The sequence below is a fragment of the Micropterus salmoides genome, unplaced genomic scaffold, assembly GCF_014851395.1.
Source record: "Micropterus salmoides isolate LMB-PRFRI ecotype aquatic unplaced genomic scaffold, ASM1485139v1 Ms_hic_scaffold_396, whole genome shotgun sequence".
Classification (NCBI taxonomy): Eukaryota; Metazoa; Chordata; class Actinopteri; order Centrarchiformes; family Centrarchidae; genus Micropterus; species Micropterus salmoides.
In genome coordinates, this window is record NW_024043328.1 from 26,943 (window position 1) to 35,608 (window position 8,666).

The 8,666-nt window shown below is 42.6% G+C and overlaps 1 pseudogene; it reads right to left on the reverse strand.

Moving 5' to 3' along the window:
* Window positions 1-228: 228 nt before the first annotated feature.
* On the reverse strand, window positions 229-8,435 carry LOC119885220 (annotated as a pseudogene).
* Window positions 8,436-8,666: the final 231 nt, after the last annotated feature.

Sequence of the window (8,666 nt, forward strand, 5' to 3'; positions counted from 1 at the left end):
AAAGTAAACAGAAACTCCCCTGAGTCGTCTGAATCCAAGGGCGCTGGTTTGGTCTCCACACTTATTAGGACACATGTAACCCAATACATGATTGATAAGAATTCAAAAGGTGTTCCTGATTCTTCCCAGCCTGAAAATATCAGTTACACTTCCTTTAGGTACACCATTTTTATATAATATATACACACTGTTACAACCCAGCTCGTTAGGGTAGGGCAGTAACAAGGTATTTGGGTTAAATTAAGGTGGTAAGGACAACTGAATTCAGGTTGAGTCGAAGTTTAATTAAATGAGTTGTCTCCAAAAAAAACACAACAAAAGGAGGCTATGTAGGTACTGACAAAAAAAACACTTAACAAAAGGAGGTCAGTACCTACATGCTGTACAGGAATGTAGTGTAACCAAACAAACAATTTTCCCCCTTAAAGGGTGCCACTCACACTCTAGTTCACAAAGGTTTTTACTGACAAGAGTCACCTAAGCCGGCAACCGACAAACAGATCAGATTTAAACACTCAAGACATTCACAGGGGTACACAACCAACAACAAGGCAAACTGATCACTGGCTCACAGTCCCCTCGAACTGCAGGAACACAAACTATTTGTAGGCCAGCTGGAGTTGATTGGTGAGTTCTGGTTGGCAGGTTCGGTAGGATCCTCAGCCACACCAATCAGACGCCAGCAAACAGCAACCAGGAAGTGGGTGGTTCCAGGTCCAGGGGAACCAATCCTCGACAGGTGCTTGCCGTGGGGATTTGCATACAGCTCAGAGAACTCCAAAACACAACTACTCTAAAGGCAGCCAGTGGCGGCCTTAACAACACTCACAGCTGTTTTCAGTAAAATGGCTAACGAGAAACCCACTGTGCACTGCACCTGCTCATCACCAAATGGCATACAGAAAAAGTTAGCAACAAGCTGGTGAACGTAATGGAGTGTGGAGCAGCTTAAGAACCAAATATTTCCCATTGGCGGAAGAGATGTTACATGACTCACAACTGTAGCACATCTACTGCTTGGATTGGCCCGTACAATCATCAGTACAAAAGCTTAAGAACTGCATGTGATTCTTTGACAAACTTAAAGGTAGATGTTAACTAAGGCATAATTTTGTGACTTCCATCTCTAACGGTGGGCGGAAGCTAAAGAACATTTTGAGAAAACCGAAAACCCTGCTTTAATCAATTAACTTTTAAATTCTGGTTCACTCCTGGGTGAAGCATTTACATGACAAAGCAGCTTTACATGATTAGTGGGGTTAGCTAGTCACCCCAAAATCACATTTAACTGGGATTTTGACATAAAAACTACAAAGTTTTTTTGACACATATTTGGCATGTAACAAAAGATCAATGATAATATAATACAATTACCGATTAGAAATAGGAAATTGTATTATTAATGTCACTGTGACCTGCTGCAGAGTTCAGTAAAGGTAACGATCTCTACAGTTCAGAACCTTTTACTCATTTCTAGAAGTTCAGATCCTTCAACATGAAGAAAAATCAGTGTCAAAACATGTAATTGTGTAATTATATTTTAAAAGGTAAACAGGTTATTTGAAAAAATAAGGTCAGGTCATACATGTGTTCTTAATGCAGCTGGATAGCACTGTGGCCTCATAGTAAGAAGGTTGTGGGTTCAAACCCCTATCTTCCCAACCTTTTTGTGTGGAGTTTGCATGTTCTCATGGGTTTCCTGTCCACTGCCCCCTTGAGGGATGGGTTAAATGCAGAGAATGGATTTCGCTAATAAATAGAAAAATAAACATATGAACATCCCTTTAATCAAAAGCATACCCCTCACTATCTTATCACTTGGGTTCTTCAAGAAACTTTCAATTTTTATTTGGTCACCCTAAGACTGTTTTAGCCCAAACACCCTGGAGAGTCCATGTGACAGCAGTGACTGAACAGAGACACACAAAAAAAGTAATTGCTGCACAAAAATAATCTTCCGAGTTGGAATGGAGGTGAAACAACACATAAACCCCACTAATTTTCTAAAACAAAAAGCCATCATGCTATCAGAATAATTCAGGATACTTCAATTACACAAAAATTCTACACTTAGTGGCACATAATTGCATAACAACTTTCAGGCCCTTCAAATGAAGAAGAATAGCTTGCCAGTGTACATTTGATTAAGTTACTGACATGACCACAAACTGCCCTCGTGTAACCTTAACCCTCTTCTTGTCAGTTCATTAGTGAGAAAATACAGTTTGACTGCACAAAAGCTTTTACAATGTTTTCCACTATATCCAGTATTGATTAGGGTTTTTTAAGCAGAGCATGCGGCATGGCTCAGGGGATGACAGTGTCAGTCTGTCGGTCCACCATTTTGGTCCAGACTCAAAATTATTCAGTTGGAGGGGTGGTGCAATTGGTTACGACCAGTTAGTCACACTCATAGCACGCAGTGAATCTACAGTTCTTCAAAAGTTTAGAATTCTTCATATATTGAGCAGCATTTAAAATCAGTGTAGAAGACAGCATTTCAGAAAACAAATTACAACCAAAACCACCACTCAGATCCCATGCCCAGATTTAACCAGGATGTTATTAAATGTCCCCACTGGCGAGGGTGTACATCCATAGTCGGACTGTTTGTCCATCAGCTCTGCCCCTCTGAGCTTAGCAGCCCAGCCCTCTTCAGTTCTCTGTCCACATTGGGAATCAGTTGATTGCTGAAGTCCCACAGTCGTTTGTCCACATTGAGCTGCTCCAGTGTTAACCCCCCTGCAGAGCCACGCGGACGTGAATGATCCGACAAACGTCTAGTGGAACCTTGTACTGTTGTCCGAAAGCCTTGAGCACTTCATGCACTGAAGTCTGCTCCACCATCCTGTGATGAGACATAAATGAGTTCAGTGAAAATGTCTCTACCTTCATTTGCCAAGACAGTCAACACAAAATAGAGGCTTGCCCAAACAAGTAGTGATTTGTCAATCTATTGTGTTTGTCGTTAGTTTTAATAAAAGATGTCCTAGAGGAATAATTATTTATTGGATTTCCTTTTAGTAACAATAAGGTCACTTAATCAGTGCACCTGGCGATGGAGAGGCATCAGTGGTTTTTGTAGCTTTCTTTTTGTGTGCAAGTCTTATTATGTCCAAAGCAAGGTAAGGATTACAACCCTGGTTTATAAGTTTTAACTTATAGCGGCATTACTCCTTTGAGTTTTGTTGATTTTGTAGTGTAGTGTGAAACTGGTGAGTAGCGGTTGTCTCGGGGCACGTCCATGGTTTCTGTGGGGGTTCCCAATAAGCTGGTTGCTTCTTCAGTTCATTGGATTTTGGGGTGAAAAAAAGGCGCAAAATAAACCTTGTTAGGACTAGGGGTTAGCTTAGTTCAGCGTTTGGTTAGGCAAATAGTAGCAAAACTGTTTGTGATTTTCATTCTGTCCTTTGGGGGCAGCGGGCGTGTTTTGTTCACATTAAATAATATATTTTAATATATAATATAGTATATTGTTATATAATACATGTTCTGCAATGGACTGGCGACCTGTCCAGGGTGTACCCTGCCTTGCGCCTAATGTCAGCTAGGATTGGCTCCAGCCCCGCCCCCCCGCGCAACCCTGTACACAGGATAGGTGGTTGACGATGGATGGATGGATGGATAATATAGTATTTTACAAAGAGAGCCAAATGTTATATATTGGATATAATATTATTTACTCAACCAATGCACTGAGTGTGGGTCCGGAGTGATTAACTTTTAGTCAGACAAATTCAGCTTACCTTGGCTGAACTATCATCTTGTATGGGTGGTATATATTTCTGTTGGGGTCCTCCCTGTAGACGTGCTCCAGAATATTAATTCCTGGCACCCCGTTCCACTGAGGCAGGTGAAACCTCCCACTTGGCTCAAAATGAATCTTGGGGAAGATATGGTTCTCAATCTTGAACACCCCTGTCTACAGAATGAAAAATGGAAAGTGAATATAAATATGAATATCAATTATGGTCCTACAGTTTGGATATTGATGTAATATCTGTATTTCTCAAAAGCACGGCAAAAATACCCTACATTTGGCTGCTGCTGTTGGAGCGAGTTCATCAAAGACATCAGGTCGTTGTGTTGGTAGGGCATTATAATCTCATCTATGTCGTTCAGCATGACGTAGCGGGACCGGTCCATGGATCTGTAAATGCATTCATTAAGCGTGGTCAGCTGGCCAAAGTAGTGCACATCCCCACCGCTCTCTGAGAAGAGCCAGCCACGAGATGGATTCAGATTCCGGTCGATGGGCCAAGGAACCATCTCCACGAAGCCCTCTTGGCTGTAGGTCTGCAACAGGCGGTCAAGTTCTGGGCCGCAGCTGGTGTTATAGATCACCACCCTGTTCACACCCAACAGCCTGGTGAAAAGAGAGGCAAAGGTCACATGATTGGTTTACCCACAACACATTTTCTCATTTAGCTCTAGTAGTATCTAGCCATGTAGTTAATTTTGTGTTTATATGCTCAGGATTTGAGATATACATCTATGAGATTCTGCCAGCAGTACATCTCAATAAAATATAGATAAATAGAGCTAATTTTTGTTTGTGCTGCGCGCGCACCCCCCCCATTTCACATCTAGCTAATGAGGAGTAACAGTCCATAGTAGCAAGTCCAATATTTACTCTTACTTACTTAAACTGTCGACCACTTGGTACCTCAATGATAAATTATTTCATTTTAATTCAGTTATAAATTATGCACTTTAATAGTTCCTCTGTTTCTGCTCAGTTCAAAACTTTTAGCACATTCAAAATTGCTTTTACATATCTGTGTTCTGACATGTCAAGAAAAAAGTTGCAAAGCATGCAAAACTCAGCACAACAAAAAGCCTGTTTAGCTGGAAATGCACAGTGTAAGTTACACTGACTAATAAATAGAGACTGCAGCACTGCAGCTTCTCAAGATTAAAGCAGAGTTACCGTGTGTAACGCCCCACCCCCCATGTGATAAAAAGTTGTACCTGTACCTGCTTCCAGGTACTTTTTTTTGTATCACCTCCGTCTGAGTTTCAAGTAAGCTGAGGCAATACTAAAATGTGACGTGAGAAAACAGCAGACTACTGATTGGTCAGAAAGAATCGTCACTATTCACTGCATCATCATTGTGCGCGCAATCAATAAAAACTATTATATTTTACAGTTTTCTTATTTAATTTCATCACTAAATCCACTTCTGAGAAGTTTTGAGGTGAGAAATCAACTGATTTCAAATAGTGACAGTTTTACGAAAAGTGATAGCAGAACAAAAATGTGCTTGAAAGTTTTTGGAGCTCCGTAAGTGGCGGTGGGGGGAAGCCTGTGCCAACCCGCGGGAGGAGCTCTGGAGGCCGGCCAGCCGCCCGCTCATAGAGCCCTTTGCTCCCACCGTCACACAGACCACTGCAGCAACAACGGCAGAGTTAAACACAGCTGGAAGGTTTTCATACCGCTCATCTATCTTTACATTCTGAGTAAGGTTGTAACGTTTTAACTTAAATCAAGAGAAAGCTGTGTGGGTCGCTGGTGTGTGTGTCGCATTGTGTGATGCTGATCCAGTAAATCCGTATGTGTCGTGTTGTTTTTAATACTTTAAGCATGTTTTCTTTTTCTTTTTTTTACTTTAACTCTATGTAACACTAGCTATGTAAAACTTTATATATTCTATGGATACAATTACGTTTACGGACAACATCGCGGTGGACAACTCGTTTATTCACGGACACACAAGTATAAATCCTACGCACAGGAGTATAAATCAAGCTTCAGACTGCAGACCACTCCCACCCTCCACACACTTGGACATTCCAACACCCCTACCCACCACCATCACCAAGGATCAGGTGAGCAGAGAGCTGAGGAGGCTCTGTCCAAGGAAAGCAGCGGTCCCGGGCAGAGTGTGTCCAAGGATGCTTAAAGCCTGTTTCGCTGAACTGGGGGAGCCACTCCAGCATGTCTTCAACCTGAACCTACAGCTGGGGAGGGTCCCAGTGCTCTGGAAGACTTCATGTCTCATCCCAGTTCCCAAGAAAAAACACCCCAGGGAACTGGGTGACTTCAGACCAGTAGCACTGATAGCACACATCATGAAGACCTTCGAACGGCTGCTGCTACATGTCCTCAGACTCCAGGTTCACCATGCACAAGATCCACTGCAGTTTGGATACAAGGAGGTGGAGGATGCCATCCTCTATCTGCTCCACAGGGCCTACTCACATCTGTACAAGGAGAGCGGTGCTGTGAAAATGGTGTTTTTTGATTTCTCCAGTGCCTTCAACACCATCCGGCCGCTCCTGCTGAGAGACAAGCTGACAGAGATGAGGGTGGACCCACTCTTGGTGACATGGATTACGGACTTCTCACAGAGAGACCACAGTACGTCAGACTGAAAGGCTACATGTCAGACACTGTGGTCAGCAGCACCGGAGCACCACAGGGGACCATGCTCTCTCCCGTCCTCTTCACCTTGTACACATCTGACTTCCAGTATAACACAGATACACTCTCCACAGGACAGGGCAGAGCTGTCTGTACTTCTTGAGAAGGCTGGGGTCCCTCAACATCTGCAAAAAACTGCTGCAGACGTTTTACCAGTCTGTGGTGGCCAACTGGACAGACTGGTGAGGAGAGCTGGCTCAGTGGTGGGCTCAGAGCTGGAATCTCTGGTGATAGTGGCAGAAAGAAGGACCCTGGACAAACTGCTGTCCATACTGGACAATGCCCACCACCCTCTGCACAACACCTTCATCGGGCAGAGGAGTGTGTTCAGTAGCAGATTGCTGCAGCCCAGCTCCACCAACAGACTTAAAAACTCTTTCATCCCCCTGGCCATTAAACTGTACAACAGCTCCTAGTCATGGCAGGGAGGACAATAGAAAAAAGAACAATTTCTACCTCCATCTGTACTGTTTACTGTTTGCACTGTTTACTGTGGCTACTGTGTTAAGTTATTTTTATTTTATTTTAATATAGGTTTAATGTATGTTTAATATATGTATATTTCGTATGCTACTGGATGCTTGAATTTCCCTCAGGATAAATAAAGTATATATCTATCTTCAACAATACGTCGTGGCAGTTGTGTGCGGTGTCACTATGACGACCACCTACATTATCTCTGCAATGGAAAACGGAGCACGGCCAAACTGAGTCAAGTCGAGTTGAGCTGGTACTGGTAATGGAAAAGCACCATAAGCACTGGTTGCAATTTGCAACCCTCACCACTAGATGCCACTAACACTTACACACTGAACCTTTAAAGGAGACCTATTATGCTTTTCCACATTTTATGACTTATCTACAATGTTACAATGTGGGATGTTCATGTTAAACATGGCCAAAGCTTAAAAAAAAAAAACGAGGTTAACGTATTTAAAAGAAATCAACGGCTCAGTCAGCCTGTTCTGCCCAGCAACAACAACAGCCTGGTAACATGCTTCAGGTCTTGGCCAATCAGAAGACAGTGGACTTTGAATTGGGTGGACTCATAACAAGTAAAATCAGGTTACAGTAGATACCAGTGTAAATGTTAAGCCACAAACAACAAAACATCTTATCATTCATTACTCAGCAGCAGGGAAGTCCCTTTAAAAAACATAATATACAAACGGTAATGACTTTGCATGCTATATGGGTTGTTTGAAATTAATTCAAATAAATTGCGTTATGCGTCACATTTGACTTTTCTTTTTTTTTCTTTTTTTTTTTAAGTATGAAAGCCCTGCTCAGCAGCAACAGTAACACCTATTTAATGCAATGGATGGATGCTAATTGACTCAGCTCAGTGACTTTGTGGTTTGTGGTGTTGTTGCTGTGCTGACCTGTACATCTCCAGTGTCTGTGCAAACTGAAGCACATTGTTGTAGTCTCCAAACAGGTTGGAGATGCAGACTGTGAAGTTGAACTGCAAGTTTTTCTCCTGTTTCTCATTGGTCTTCTGGTTTCTAATAGGAAGCCAAATCTGGTTAAACTCCCTCACTTTATCTGGCTGAGTCAGAAGAGTGACATGTGTAGCGTTGCAGTTTTGAGGAATCTGACACATGACATCTGTAGTCACGAAGGGGAAGCCAAAGTTGTCTGTATGTTGTAAAATTGTTGTTGGAGTTGTAGTTGACAACTGGCCAGCACAGCAGAAAAAACAGTAAAGGGGCTGGATGGAGTCTCTCCTAAATATGCCAATGATGCGTATATCGAAGCCATTCACTCTCTGGTCCATGTAGGCTGACACCAGTAAGTGCTTGGTGTTGTTGAGGGGGGTGATGGTCTGCTCAGAGACCCGGGAGGGGCAAGTGTTCAGAGGCCCACGTGGCCTTGGGATGGACCTGTATGTCCTGGGTGTTCTCCCAGTGATGAAGAAGATGAGGATAGAGGTAGCAATGAAGAGGAAAGGACCTTCCCTCTGAATGGGTTTGCCTTGTCCATCCAGCCACATACGAGATAGATTCCCAACCTGAGGCAAAATTAGAAAATCATTTTTAGAGAGGTTAAACATTTGGGGAGCAAAGCAAATGTATTGATAGCTACAGCTGCACCGTGTCATTACTGAAACATCTTGAGTAGGTGTGAATGTGAGAAAGACTTTACTTCAAATATTAGTTTAGTCCTGACTTGAGATGTGCAACTTCAAAGGCAACCTTTCTTAACCTTTTCTTTGTGAGTGATGTTTCACCACCACCTGTAT